Below are 12,795 nucleotides of genomic sequence, written 5' to 3'. Positions count from 1 at the left end.
AGTGATAATTTATTTTACTAAAACTATTTAAAAGTAAACATTAAAAGGCAGTCATTTATGTCAAATTATGAACAATGGCGATGCCATCAGGTAGTTCAATTCTTGAATTATGTGCACGTGCGGCCATTAGGTGTGAGAAGTCATCCAGACCTCAACTTGCAGGTTGGTTGGTGTCTTTTGTGGAGTAAAGTTAAAAGTTTATTTATTTCTCTTTGCATCGATATAGTGGTCGTGTGTGTAACTTTGTAAACTTTAAGTTTACATATAAGGAATGATTGTAATATTATTGTCTTAAACAAGAAGTTTTCTTCCAACCAGGTCATACAAATTCTGGACTATTTGGAGAAGATGTCCGACTTCATGCTAAATTACCTGGTCTTGGGGAAACATGACCTCCTTACATAAGCACTCCACCTTTGTTGCTTTTCTTTGAGTTTTATTTATTGTTAAAGCAAAACATCGATTTAAGAGACATTGATAATCACATTAATGTGTTTTATAAAACAGTTTCACTAGGTCCTCAGTTTTTGACCGTGATAACTTTTACTACACTTTGAAATAAAGTTTATAATTTGAAACGTTTTGCCACTGAACAGAGCAGCGCGAAAAGATTCTCTAGTAGTATTACTGGAGCGTCTAGTCTTAGAATACACCCCACCTAAGAGAAACTTTTCCATTATGTTTGCAAGTCACTATCTGTGACGGGGGAAATCGTATATTTACTAAGTACCTGCCTAGGACGGTTGTAATAGTCACTACCTTCACAACCTCAATGGGCTTTTATCCTTTGAAATACCGTATCGGGATTTTGTCCGGTTCGTTAACGATCGAATCAACTTTCTCCCAATAAGAAGATGTACTACAAATAGAAGACGGTTGCCGCAAGTTTGAAAGAAATCGGTGGCGGATATGTCATACGACGATTAATTTACCTCAGTACAAGATTGGTTTGGTGACACTAATTTTATTCCTGTCCGAACCGAATACATTCTGCTTTTTAAGGAGACATATCAAAATTTGAAATTTGAAGACATATGGATCGTGGGCATTCAGACAGCATTCCTGCATTATTTAATTTACACGCAATAAACGGCAAGCTTTTGATAACGCATTCTTGGCAATGCGGCTAAGAAGTGATTAGTTTTCAATATCACAAAGTCGCCTCCAAGAACGTAGTAAGATTTTTAGTAAAAACAGCAGACCTTTTATCAATTTTAAGTCTTATCAATATATTGGCTAATATTTCTCCAAGGTGGTTATAAGTATTCTTTATAAGTAACAACATGGCTACTATGATTGTGGTTGTTAACTAGAGATAGATATTGATCAGGGGTTACATGTGCAACTATTTGGTTCTGCCACTAATCATCCTACGTTTTATTTAATATCTGAGCTTTTGATGAATACATTTTTTTATATACGTAACTATAAATATAAAAGCGTAAAATGAAAAAAACATAGACCAAGTTACTTATTGATTTAAGAATTCATTTGATATAATAAATACAACATAACAATGCTAATCTTATTTTTCCTTATAAACACAGGATTTGTAAAGTGTTTTTATTAATTCATGTATTTACAATGAAAGTACTATAAATATAAGTTCTGAATGGTGTCATGCACAGTAGTAATGTATTTAAAGTGAAGATTTTCGTTGGAAATAAATCTTTACAGTTTCATCAGTAGTGGGGTAAGTTTTTTTTTTCAGAAACTCATCACACATTTCCACGCACTCGTTTCTGATGCAATAATTGTAAAGTATATGTATTGTACCTTAATTTCAAATAAAACTTTTGTATTGAGATGTTTATACAATGTAATAGCGTAGACAATATTGTATTTGGGAAACCATACGTTGAAAAAGTTAACCTTCTTGGAAATAATCTGCTGTTGCCTCCTTTAATACAGAATATGCAACTTGACCTGTGCTGGAATATAAGAAAAGTTCACGCCGTATCTCTAGATAGTTAAGCCATCGCTAATGGCATAAACACCGTTAAGCTCTAAGTCGATGTGAGGACTCTCATTTTTATAACTTCAATCATTAAAAAGTTATAGCATCGTCCATACAGCCCTTATTCATCATTCCTTTATGCAACATGGCATTAATTAAACAGACAAAGACTAATAAAAAACTTTATAAACTGAAACAAAAAATTGTATTACAGTTTTGAACCATCAGTTAAAATACATTTATTTACATCTACCTTGTAAGCTATCTTTGACGATTTTGACCTTTAACATATTATGCCCACGGTTATTTTACTAAATTAAATATAATAAAACTTATTATAACTATTTGGAATCCATCCTCTTTGTAAAATATCCCCTTCACCTTACGATAAATTCCAATTCCCTAAATGTTTTGTTATGCCCTTTGTAACATACAACCATATTACGATATATAACGATAGTCAAAGTATACGCCATTTATCTATTAATTTACTGAAATTTAAACTCTAATAATATTCAATCATGGCAAAGAATATATAAATTACATTTCAAGATATATTATTCGACATTTATAAAAATGTGCCACCATTATATACGTCCCTAAATATTATAAACAATGAGAATGTCCAGTAGTAAGAGGACTATAATTTTAGAAAATATATAAAAATGAACTCATGATAACTAGTGAAAAAATGCAAAAATTTAAACTAAATGTAGATATGAGCAACAAAAGAACAGTTTTTAATGAGTAAGAAAATACAAAATATATTCCTGCTCCAGTCACGTAACGACAGAACTTAGGATGGCTATAAATTATAATCACAAAACCATTATACCTTTATTGGAACGTCTATTGGAAACGTTTACTCATATGCTAACTAAATCTGGTTCGTCCTAATAGAAGATGACAATAGTGACTGGGAATTTTAAAATTCATTTACACACTCGGAATATGTTCAATGAATGATTCGGTTTTATTGACATTACATGTTGAGGTATAAACTGCAGCGGGAATTCTTAGCGACCTTGAGAAAATCCTGCCCATCAATATCAGATGAATCAGTGTAGTACCTCGGCTCTCGCAACAACGGGAGAAGATTGATGCATTGATATGTGATTCCTCCTCCTTTCACTCCCCATGCACACAAGTAAACCAGCTTCCAACAGCAATCCTGTTTATTTCAGTCTGCTGGGTTTACAACTACCAACATAGTTACTAAGTTTTAACAAAGTTAGAGACAGGTTGCCGTACATCAGTTAAGCGTTATAGAATATTCTACACACGTTCATTGCGTAGCACCGTGACTAGCTCCTGTCCTAGTAAGTTGTAGCGAAAACGATGTATCACGTTATCCTCCAACTTATTATTAATAATTCCAATCAGCAAACAATATTCAACAGGCAATACTGATAGGGTGGAAAACACTAATTTCAAATATTTCCACACGAAAATAGTAAATTTTATGTACAATCAAAACTCATCTCTTAAGAAAATTGTCATTTATTAAATTGATATTTACATTAAATTCAGTTGCAAATAAAATAAAACACTTAATAATATTGCAAATAATGATGAATGTTATTGAATTGCTTATTTGTAATCTATTTTGTATATGAAATCAAGAAGAACTGTTCGTCAATATCTGATATCAAATACAATAACTAAACAACTATTTCACTAAAAAAAGAAGAAAATAAAATATAACCTATACAATATAATAATTAAATAGTATATTATATAATTATTTTATACACACTGAATTTCTCTTTGACACTGAAAACTATTGCTTAGAAAAAGGACAATTAATAGCCAATTTCTATCACTGTCTTAAATTTAGAATTTCAATCGTTTAAGTAACTTTTGACAATCCACGACATAAACTCCGCGTGTTTGGTAAAGCACAGCTTATTTTATGTCACCCCGAACTTAAACTGTAATCCATCGTATGATTTTAATGTGAAAGTCATTTTTGCCACATAATAAATACGCCGGCTAAACTTGAACGGTTTAATTATGAGATAAGTAGTGCACTTCTTTTACAACATAGGCGCGCTTCTGTTTCGTATCTTATCCAAATGAAACCTTGTTTAGAAAATGAGATGACTCATTAACTAATATTTTTTAAATACTGAACTTTATGTATTTAAATTTAATATAAAAATTGTACAACTATTTAAATTTCACACGTAATAAATTTCAGATTTAAAGCAGTGAATGGTATAGCTCATAAAGACGGTATAATTGTTAAAAAGGAATTTCCTGCTACCTGATCTTGGCTTTTCGGCCTGTACACTTTCTTTGTTCAAACGAAAGAATATTACAGACACTGTCTTGAGGTGTATGTATATACAGGGTGTTCACAAAAGGGTGTCAAAAACTTCTGTGGCTGATAGTATTCATCATTTCAAAGAAAAATATCATATAAATATCGGTCGACAAATGTCTTATATAGAAAATACCCGCTATTTTGTTTTTTACAATAACTATATTATCTCCTAAACTTCTAGTTAAGCTAAATAAACCAAATTTGGCACATAGGTTTGAATAGGTATTAGAAAAAAGTTATTTTCTTTAATACAAAAAAATGGCGTCTTTTGAAAAGATAAAGTGAAATAACAAAAAATTCTTATAGTTATAAACCTGCACTTGGCATCAACTATTTGAAAAATTGTATTGAAATTTAACGGTACTTGATTTAACAAAATCAGTCAACGCTTAAGCAAGTACAATCACTTTAAATGTACGCTTGCACAAGTCAGTAGCGCCAAACATGTCACAGTTGAGAGGTATCAGTGTTTGATGCTCCTGGCTTGTGCAAGAGTATCTTTAAAATGGTCGTACTTGCTTAAGCGTTGACTGATTTTGTTGAAACAAGTACCGTTAGAATTTTAATACAGTTTTTCAAATATTTCCTCTCAGGTACTGGTTTTATAACTATACAAAACATTTTTTATAGTACCGTTGGAATTGTTATGAAAATTTGAAACTAGCTAGCATCTTATAAAATTTGTATTACCTGTGTAAATAGGCAGATGCTTATCAAAAGACAAAATTTTTGCCGCTTCCTGCTTGTGCAAGCGTACTTTTAAAGTAGCCATGTTCGCGTATTCCTTAACGGATTTAGTTGAAACAAGTACCGTTAGAATTTTAATGACATTTTCCAAATAGTTGCTATCAAGTGCAGGTTTTATAACTATACAACATTGTTTGTTATGTCACTAATTTACTTACATTTAAAAATAACATGATTATTGACCGTGATGAGCAGGATGTGACCATATGGAAAAAACCTAAACCAACCAAACACACCAGTAGAGAACTAACTCTGTAGAACGTGAGAGAGGTATGAACGAAGTTCAACCGCAGTATATAGCAGTGTATGAGAATTATAGGTTTATTCGCTCAGCAACTGGAGATCGATCGCGCGAGTACAAGAGCTAACCTACCCTGTGGTGTAAGTCTCCTCACTGGCCACTGTCCCAATTGCTTATGTTATGTTCACCACGAGAGCTAGAACTCTCTCAGGTATAAATCACATTGCTTATGTTATGTTCACCACGAAAGCTAGAACTCTCTCAGGTATCAATCACATTGCTTATGTTATGTTCACCACGAAAGCTAGAATTCTCTCAGGTATCAATCACATTGCTTATATTATGTTCACCACGAGAGCTAGAACTCTCTCAGGTATCAATCACATTGCTTATGTTATGTTCACCACGAAAGCTAGAATTCTCTCAGGTATCAATCACATTGCTTATATTATGTTCACCACGAGAGCTAGAACTCTCTCAGGTATCAATCACATCACCAATTTCACTGATGTACTTCCTTTTCAATGTATAGGTAAAGAGGCAGACGTAGACGTTTGTTTCTTTGCCTTCAAGCATCATAGCCATAGTCATAATTTCTTCATTTGTACATGAGTACAGATGTGGAATTAGGGCCACATGGCCCTTTCTTACATTTAACCTCAACAAAATCAAACTAATGAACCAATAGATAACTCTTAAAAAAAACAATCAACTTAAATATGTTTAGAATATTCCCAAATTACTTAAAAATTCAAATAAAAAATAAAAATAATATTACCCTGCATAATAATATATATTACATTACAAATTAAATACATTTTCAAACCCATTCACCCATAGTCATTCATTCCACCCACTTACTCCCATGTCCACGCCATCGGTCCGTGCAGCCAATCCAAGAAGATTTTTTCAAATAAATCCTGGAATTTTGAATTCTTGTTACTTAAAAAATATTCAGGATGACTAAACTATTGAAAATAAAAACTTAATAAAAAGAACATATTTTCTTTTCATACATGAATAGGATTCGATGTAACCTCCATTCGTTGCTGTGCAGATATCAACGCTGTATTCAGTTCTCTCCAAGTATTATGTAGCATTTCTTGTATTACAGTTGCGATCTCTTCAGAAATTGACCCACACAGATGTGCCAAATCACGAATATTTACATCATTAATAATGTTCTTTACGTAAACCTACATAAAAACGTCCAAACGAGTCTAATCCGGACTCGTGGGAGGGCAGGAAATGGGCACACCCCTGCCTAACCTACTATTTGTTAACCTATTAAGTGTGTCGCGCACTTCCAGAAGGTCATGAGACTCAGCTCCAACTTACATCAAAATGAATCCTAGACCGATTTGTGCTTTAATATGTTGAAATTAAGGAAATCAAATTGTTCTAGAATCGTAAACATTGTAAAAACTTATAAACGTCGTACTTGCGATTAGCGCAAGGTCGTGTCAGTCACATTAGTGGACTGCCGCGCAGCTGTTCTGCACATGCCAAGGTTAACATTTCCTCCCATGCTACACGGAAAACAAAACTTACTTATTTCAACTTCAATTTGACGTTTAAATCGTTTACTTATCTTGAATAGTTTTTACGTTGCAGTAATAAAAATGCGGGTATGCTTTTTCGGAAACTGAACGTAAAGTTTTTACCTGCAAGTTTATTAGAGTTGTGCAGATCTCTATGTGGCTTTATATTACTAACAATAGGCTAATAACAACTCGATATTAGAAATTGACTATACAGCTCTTGATACCATAATCACTCGAATCCAACTATGATGCTGCTATGGGCTTGCCACATCGACAGGTTGATTAATGTATCATCATCCCACTGACAGTATTATTATCAGATTATCATTGTCTATACTATTGTACAGATTAATGATTTGCTAAGCAGTTCTTGGAAAGGGACTCATCAGGCATAACTGTTATAAATGACCCTGTACCCTTCTCGGAACACTGACAAACCGGGACTTGCAACTTAATAGCGATTGTAATCGTCCGAAGGCTGAGAGATGATTTACATTCTGTAAGCACACAAACTATGTCTTGTGAAAAAATATAATTAAATAAACTTTCTTTTAGAAAGATGTCGATCTTCTATTAGACTATTATTGATGCAATTCTCAATGGGTGGGGGATATTGAAAGGTTTTTAACGGTTTTTAGACCATATTATTTCAGTCAGATCATATTTATAACCATGGCAAACTTAAAAACCAATCATCAGAGAAACATTATAAAACAGTGGGAGCCAAGCCACATTATCACTGATTATTTAGCTGGAAATGGTGCCTTCCAGTCTCCTCATCTGGTTAACTCCTAGTATAATTATTATTCACCTATCTTACGGCTAATTTGAAGTGGGTGAAGCGAAAACAATAAATCTGATAAAATGGTTGTTATTTGATACATTTTTATGTTTTCGATACTCTCCTATTCCGATGCCTACCAAAACTGGTCAGGGCGAATATAGATTATTCTATGTGAATTTCAATAGATAGTAGGCCATTTATATGTCTAAATGATAAGGTTAAGGTGGTTCTCAGTGGCTTTTACCACATCATAAAACAATACAATCTCGTCAAATTGTTTAAACACAACACGCGCGCGTGCGTTTATGCGTAAGTTACGAAACTATTTCACTGACTCTTTTTGAATTGCTTTCTCCGTATCGAAACACTCGGTTTACACAGTTATTGATGAGATATACAATACCAGTTTAGCTAAATATGTCAGTACTTTTAAAGAACTCTTTGCAAGTCTTCATTGTGCCAAGTCTACAAGGAAAGAACCAAGCGGTACTTTACTATCTATTTTTTATATTCAAATTCACTTATGATTGTGTTCCACCGTACCTTGTTGTGTTTTAAAAAGTACCATTAACCGTCATTCCATAAAAAATAATTGTGGATACCCTTTCATATCTGTATAACAGGTGCATAGATACTGCTACTAAACAAATAGAATATTTCGGCAGTGATTTATTACATTTTACATAAAAATTAAAGTTTAAGTCACATATAGGTTTATAGTTAGTTATACGTGTCGTCCGCTACCACTGATTTATATTTCTTCAATCTTTAAAATAATCTTATTTAAAAATAATTACTTGCACAAACATAAATGAAATATTGTAATATAATAGTTCTATAACAATAATAATATAATATAAACGTAACCGTAACCTTGTAGGTTATACGTTTTTTAATAAATTGCTATATATGTCTATTTATATACAACTTGCTCATTTTCTTCGCATGGTACAAAGAATCAAAGCTTCGTGTGTACATGTATAATTCAAAAGTGTCTTGAAACAGCAAACATTTAAACATTTTAAACTAAACCCTATTTTTAGTTATAGTAGTTAAAGAACTTTATTCATCGTTATTTACGTATGTTACCAAATTATGAGCAATATGAAACCAATACATTTAGAGTTTACCTAATTTTATTTATTAGATTTATAATAAATGTGGGAACATTTTGCATGTTATAAAATTTGAAAATATTTGTTTTACAACTGAGAGTTAATTCAATACTTACTACAGTTAGAAAAACCCTAAAAACTATTGTTAAAATATTATCGAGATAATGATGTTTTTACAGATCGTATCCATCATGACATCATGACACCGAATATGTGTTATCAAATCGGTTGGTTTTTCATTCGCGACAAACTAGTTGAGCATTGCTCCGAAGAGCAAATAATTTCGATAATTTATAAGTAATTTGTTCGGAAATATGACGATCAGAGAAGATTGTAAATATATATTGTAATTTTGGCTATGCACCTAATGAAGCTTCAATTTCCTATAATGGTTCAATGTTAGAGTTTAATGAAGGTGTGTATAATATGACTGGTGAAATTTTTGACTGATGGTAAAAACTTATATTTGTGTGCAAAAACGGACACAAATAAAAGAAAACAAGGTAATATTTATTGGTCGTGTGTTGGGAGCTGTAACTACTGATACTGCCATGGACACCAACATACAGTTCACGGCTACAATACATTGCTGCGAGATTGGAAGTTGAATCCATTACAATATTTACGAGCCGAGGTTTCCAAGTGATCTATGAGTCGGCAAAATTAAACCCTTCTAGGGATAGAATCATACATTTGGCCGATACAAATAATACTCTTCCTTTAATAAATGTTCGTCTTTTTTTCCTTTCTCTCAGTACAATAACAGTTAACGGTACCCTGTGTGCAAGACTATAAACTAAGAAGAACTTTTAGTAATTGTACCTGGAAGAAAATATATGCTGTAAATAATTTGTAGTGCTCTGGTTGGAATATAAAATGTTCATTTCATGATGAAGGAATATAATACTTCTGATTTTCTCCCTTGCATTTTGGAAGTGTTGATATCTTCTGAGGTAAAAATGTATTTATTAATTTTATTATTTATTTATTTAAAAAATTATGTAAGTTTCATTTGAGTGTGAATATTTTGAGTGACACCCATGGATAAAATATATGTTATTAAAAAATAAAATAATATTCTTCATTATAGAACAAATCTGCTACGAAATAGTATTTTTTTTACAGAACAAGCTTAGAGTTGTAACAGTATAATAATTTAAAAATTAGCAGGCTTAGGACGTCCTAAGACAGAACCAGCTGGATATTCTAATGTACTTCAGGTTGACATGAGAGAATTTCGGGTAAGATAGATTATATTCAATTTTAAGGTTTGTTAGGGATGTTCATCAAGCTATTTTAAGCCACTTAACTACTATCTGGGTATTGGCGAGATAGAGACGCTGGAGAGACTAACTCTTTCTTTTTCACACATGGATTTACTTCCGGTTGGTTTATACTAGCTAATAAACCCTAATTATACTTGGTACAGGAAATGCATGTGATTGTCAGTGAACAGCTCGTGTCTAACTGTCGCGATATTTGGTAAATTGTTTACCCTGGGGGATTATTATTGGAGTAGCAAGGGCTCCTTTTGAGATTAAGGTTGTAGCAAGCTTAAATGTGAGGGAGCTTGGAAATCCACATTAACATGACACACATATAAGTGACAAATCAGGTTTTCCTGTACCCAGTTTAGGTTCAACTTAAAGGCATACACCAAGCAGAAGTGAACCCTCTTTGAAGAAGTTACACTATACATACTGACCTGTTTTTTGCTACATGTTTAGCCCTCAAGTCTGCTTTTCTCTCTTGATTATAAATTATCTTCATAGTAATTAACCATTTAAACAACTCTGCTCGCTTTGAGTGGTAGAGCTGGAATATAAAAACTTCCCTTTGACAAATGACGTAACAGAGATAGAACCGACTATCCCTCCTAAGTGCGGCTTTACCATAGGATCTCTGCAGAAAGTGTCCAAAGTACCCCAACTAAATAGTGTGATACGGGAATCCATGCAGAGAGTCTTATTAGTAAATGTGTCCTGTAAAGTAAAAGAAGGATATCGTGCATTCTGAAATCTGTTATCACCCACACCTTGGCCTATCTCTGAGAAATAACAATTGAATTTATGCGAGACATCCATGGGATCAACAAGAAGTGAACCATCATCAGGCTTCAAAGACAGTTGAGAGAAAGCTCTTGGGCTCTTATTGCTATGAATATCATTTGGTGCTGGCACAGACTGTCAAGTAAAAGTAGAAAAGTCGAAAAATAGGGATCGAAAGAGGAAGAGCGAGTTAGAGTTTCATTAAGTGAAATTGTAATGACAAGATATGAAAACTAATAAAATCTCATTATCTATATAATATACCATACTTCACAATTACATGCTAGAATGGTACAAAAGATTTCGGTAAAATGCAATGTGTTAAGATGGCGAATATTTGTTCAGTTACGAACCAGGGACGAGTTGGATCAGAAACGAGAAACTACTACTTCTCTGGCATTAAGGGAACTTTGGTATATATATTGAAAAAATAGTATTTTATGTTTATCTATCGTAAGAGTTGTTGACGAGATCAGTACAGTTTCTTCTCTGGTCAATTTTACTTTTTTAGTAAAATATCTTCGCTAAGCCTACTCTAGTTGGACATAAAATGAATAATATTCTTCAAACTAACAATCATTTAAAAACATAAGGGGTCAGAATTGTGAACCGTTTAAGGATGAATCATGGTGGATATAAATCTGGTGGAGCGCAACAACACGTTTACTACTTGACAGTTTCGGTGGAGATACTCCGCGTAACATATTCATACGGTTGTAAATCCCAGTGAAAATAATTAACATTTCATATGATGTGGTTTGCTCCCTCATCGCGATGGTTTTTCGGTAATAAATATTTACTCTAATTGAAGTAATATATATATCAATGATCTACATACCTTTTAGCCATATGCACTGCTGTATGGATATGCTGAAAGTGTATACATACATTATGGTAATGTTTTTGATTGATTAACATAATAAATATGATGAAGTTTAAGTTACTTTGGTTTTTATGCATTGAAATCGATTAACTAGAGTACTTTTAGAAGGAACTTCTGTAAATTTGTAGATGATCAAACCTATAGTGGAAGATGAAAATTTATGTTCACTTATATTCATATTTTACTTCTCATTATGAGTATATATTCGGGGCAAGACTGCTATTTACTTACTCGTTGCTTCTAAATGTCGTAGTAATATCAAATTTTTAAATACAATACAATGCCGTCTATTTTGGTTTGGCGATGTCAAATAGCCAGAGTCTACCCAGAGCATCTGGGAGTTAGGTAAATTAAAAGGGTCTATATTCTCCCAACGCGCTTAATATCAGTCGTGTTTGTTTTATGGTCAAATCTTATACTTATATGAATAGGCACATATGTGTCTACTAAACTGCTTTTTCAGTTAATCCTGCTGTAGCTGCTCAACTCAGGTACATCCGCGAACCAAAAGACTGATATGGGTGAATTTCATAACAAAACAAGTATATAGTTTGTAACATGGTACTGTACGCAATCAATGGGTTTTTATTTTTAATTACAATATTTATTTATGTTTACTTTGTACAAAAACTTTGACTATAATAGGCTAAACGTTTAATGATTAAATCCGCTAATTAAAATGATTAATTTAATTGCTAATTTAAATAATTACTAATACGGAAAGATAAATTTTACTTACGGACAAGGCGCGCGAGGTCAGATCGGTCACGTAGTTGGGCTGCTACAAAGGGTTAGAATAAAATATTCATACGCGTGCCAATTAGGTAGTTACTCCGCCGATAATTTAGTTCCGGAACCTTGGATAAAAAAAATAATATTAAATTATACTGGCTCACTAGGTTGTGAAATTTACATTATATAAAATCTAACTAACTAACGGTACACGTTTGAACATTTTGGACACTACATAGACTCAAATGGTAATGGTACGGTTCGCCTTAAGTTGCCTTTACTGTTTGATAGAGAACACTTCAAAAGAAGCCATGAAATTTAATTCAATTTAAATAGCATAATCAATAAACAACGGCCATAACAATTAAGTGGCTGGAACAATAAATAGTTTCCAACAGAAATTATAGTTGTTGCTTAC

At 32.8% G+C, this 12,795-nt stretch overlaps 1 protein-coding gene across 1 annotated transcript in view; it reads left to right on the top strand.

Moving 5' to 3' along the window:
• Positions 1-12,795, top strand: part of LOC124370041 (alkaline phosphatase-like) — a 191,685-nt gene that overhangs the window by 37,549 nt on the left and 141,341 nt on the right. The window lies entirely within an intron of this gene.

The sequence above is a fragment of the Homalodisca vitripennis genome, chromosome X (assembly GCF_021130785.1).
Source record: "Homalodisca vitripennis isolate AUS2020 chromosome X, UT_GWSS_2.1, whole genome shotgun sequence".
In the NCBI taxonomy this organism is placed as follows: domain Eukaryota; kingdom Metazoa; phylum Arthropoda; class Insecta; order Hemiptera; family Cicadellidae; genus Homalodisca; species Homalodisca vitripennis.
This window is presented reverse-complemented; position numbering and strand designations above follow the sequence as displayed.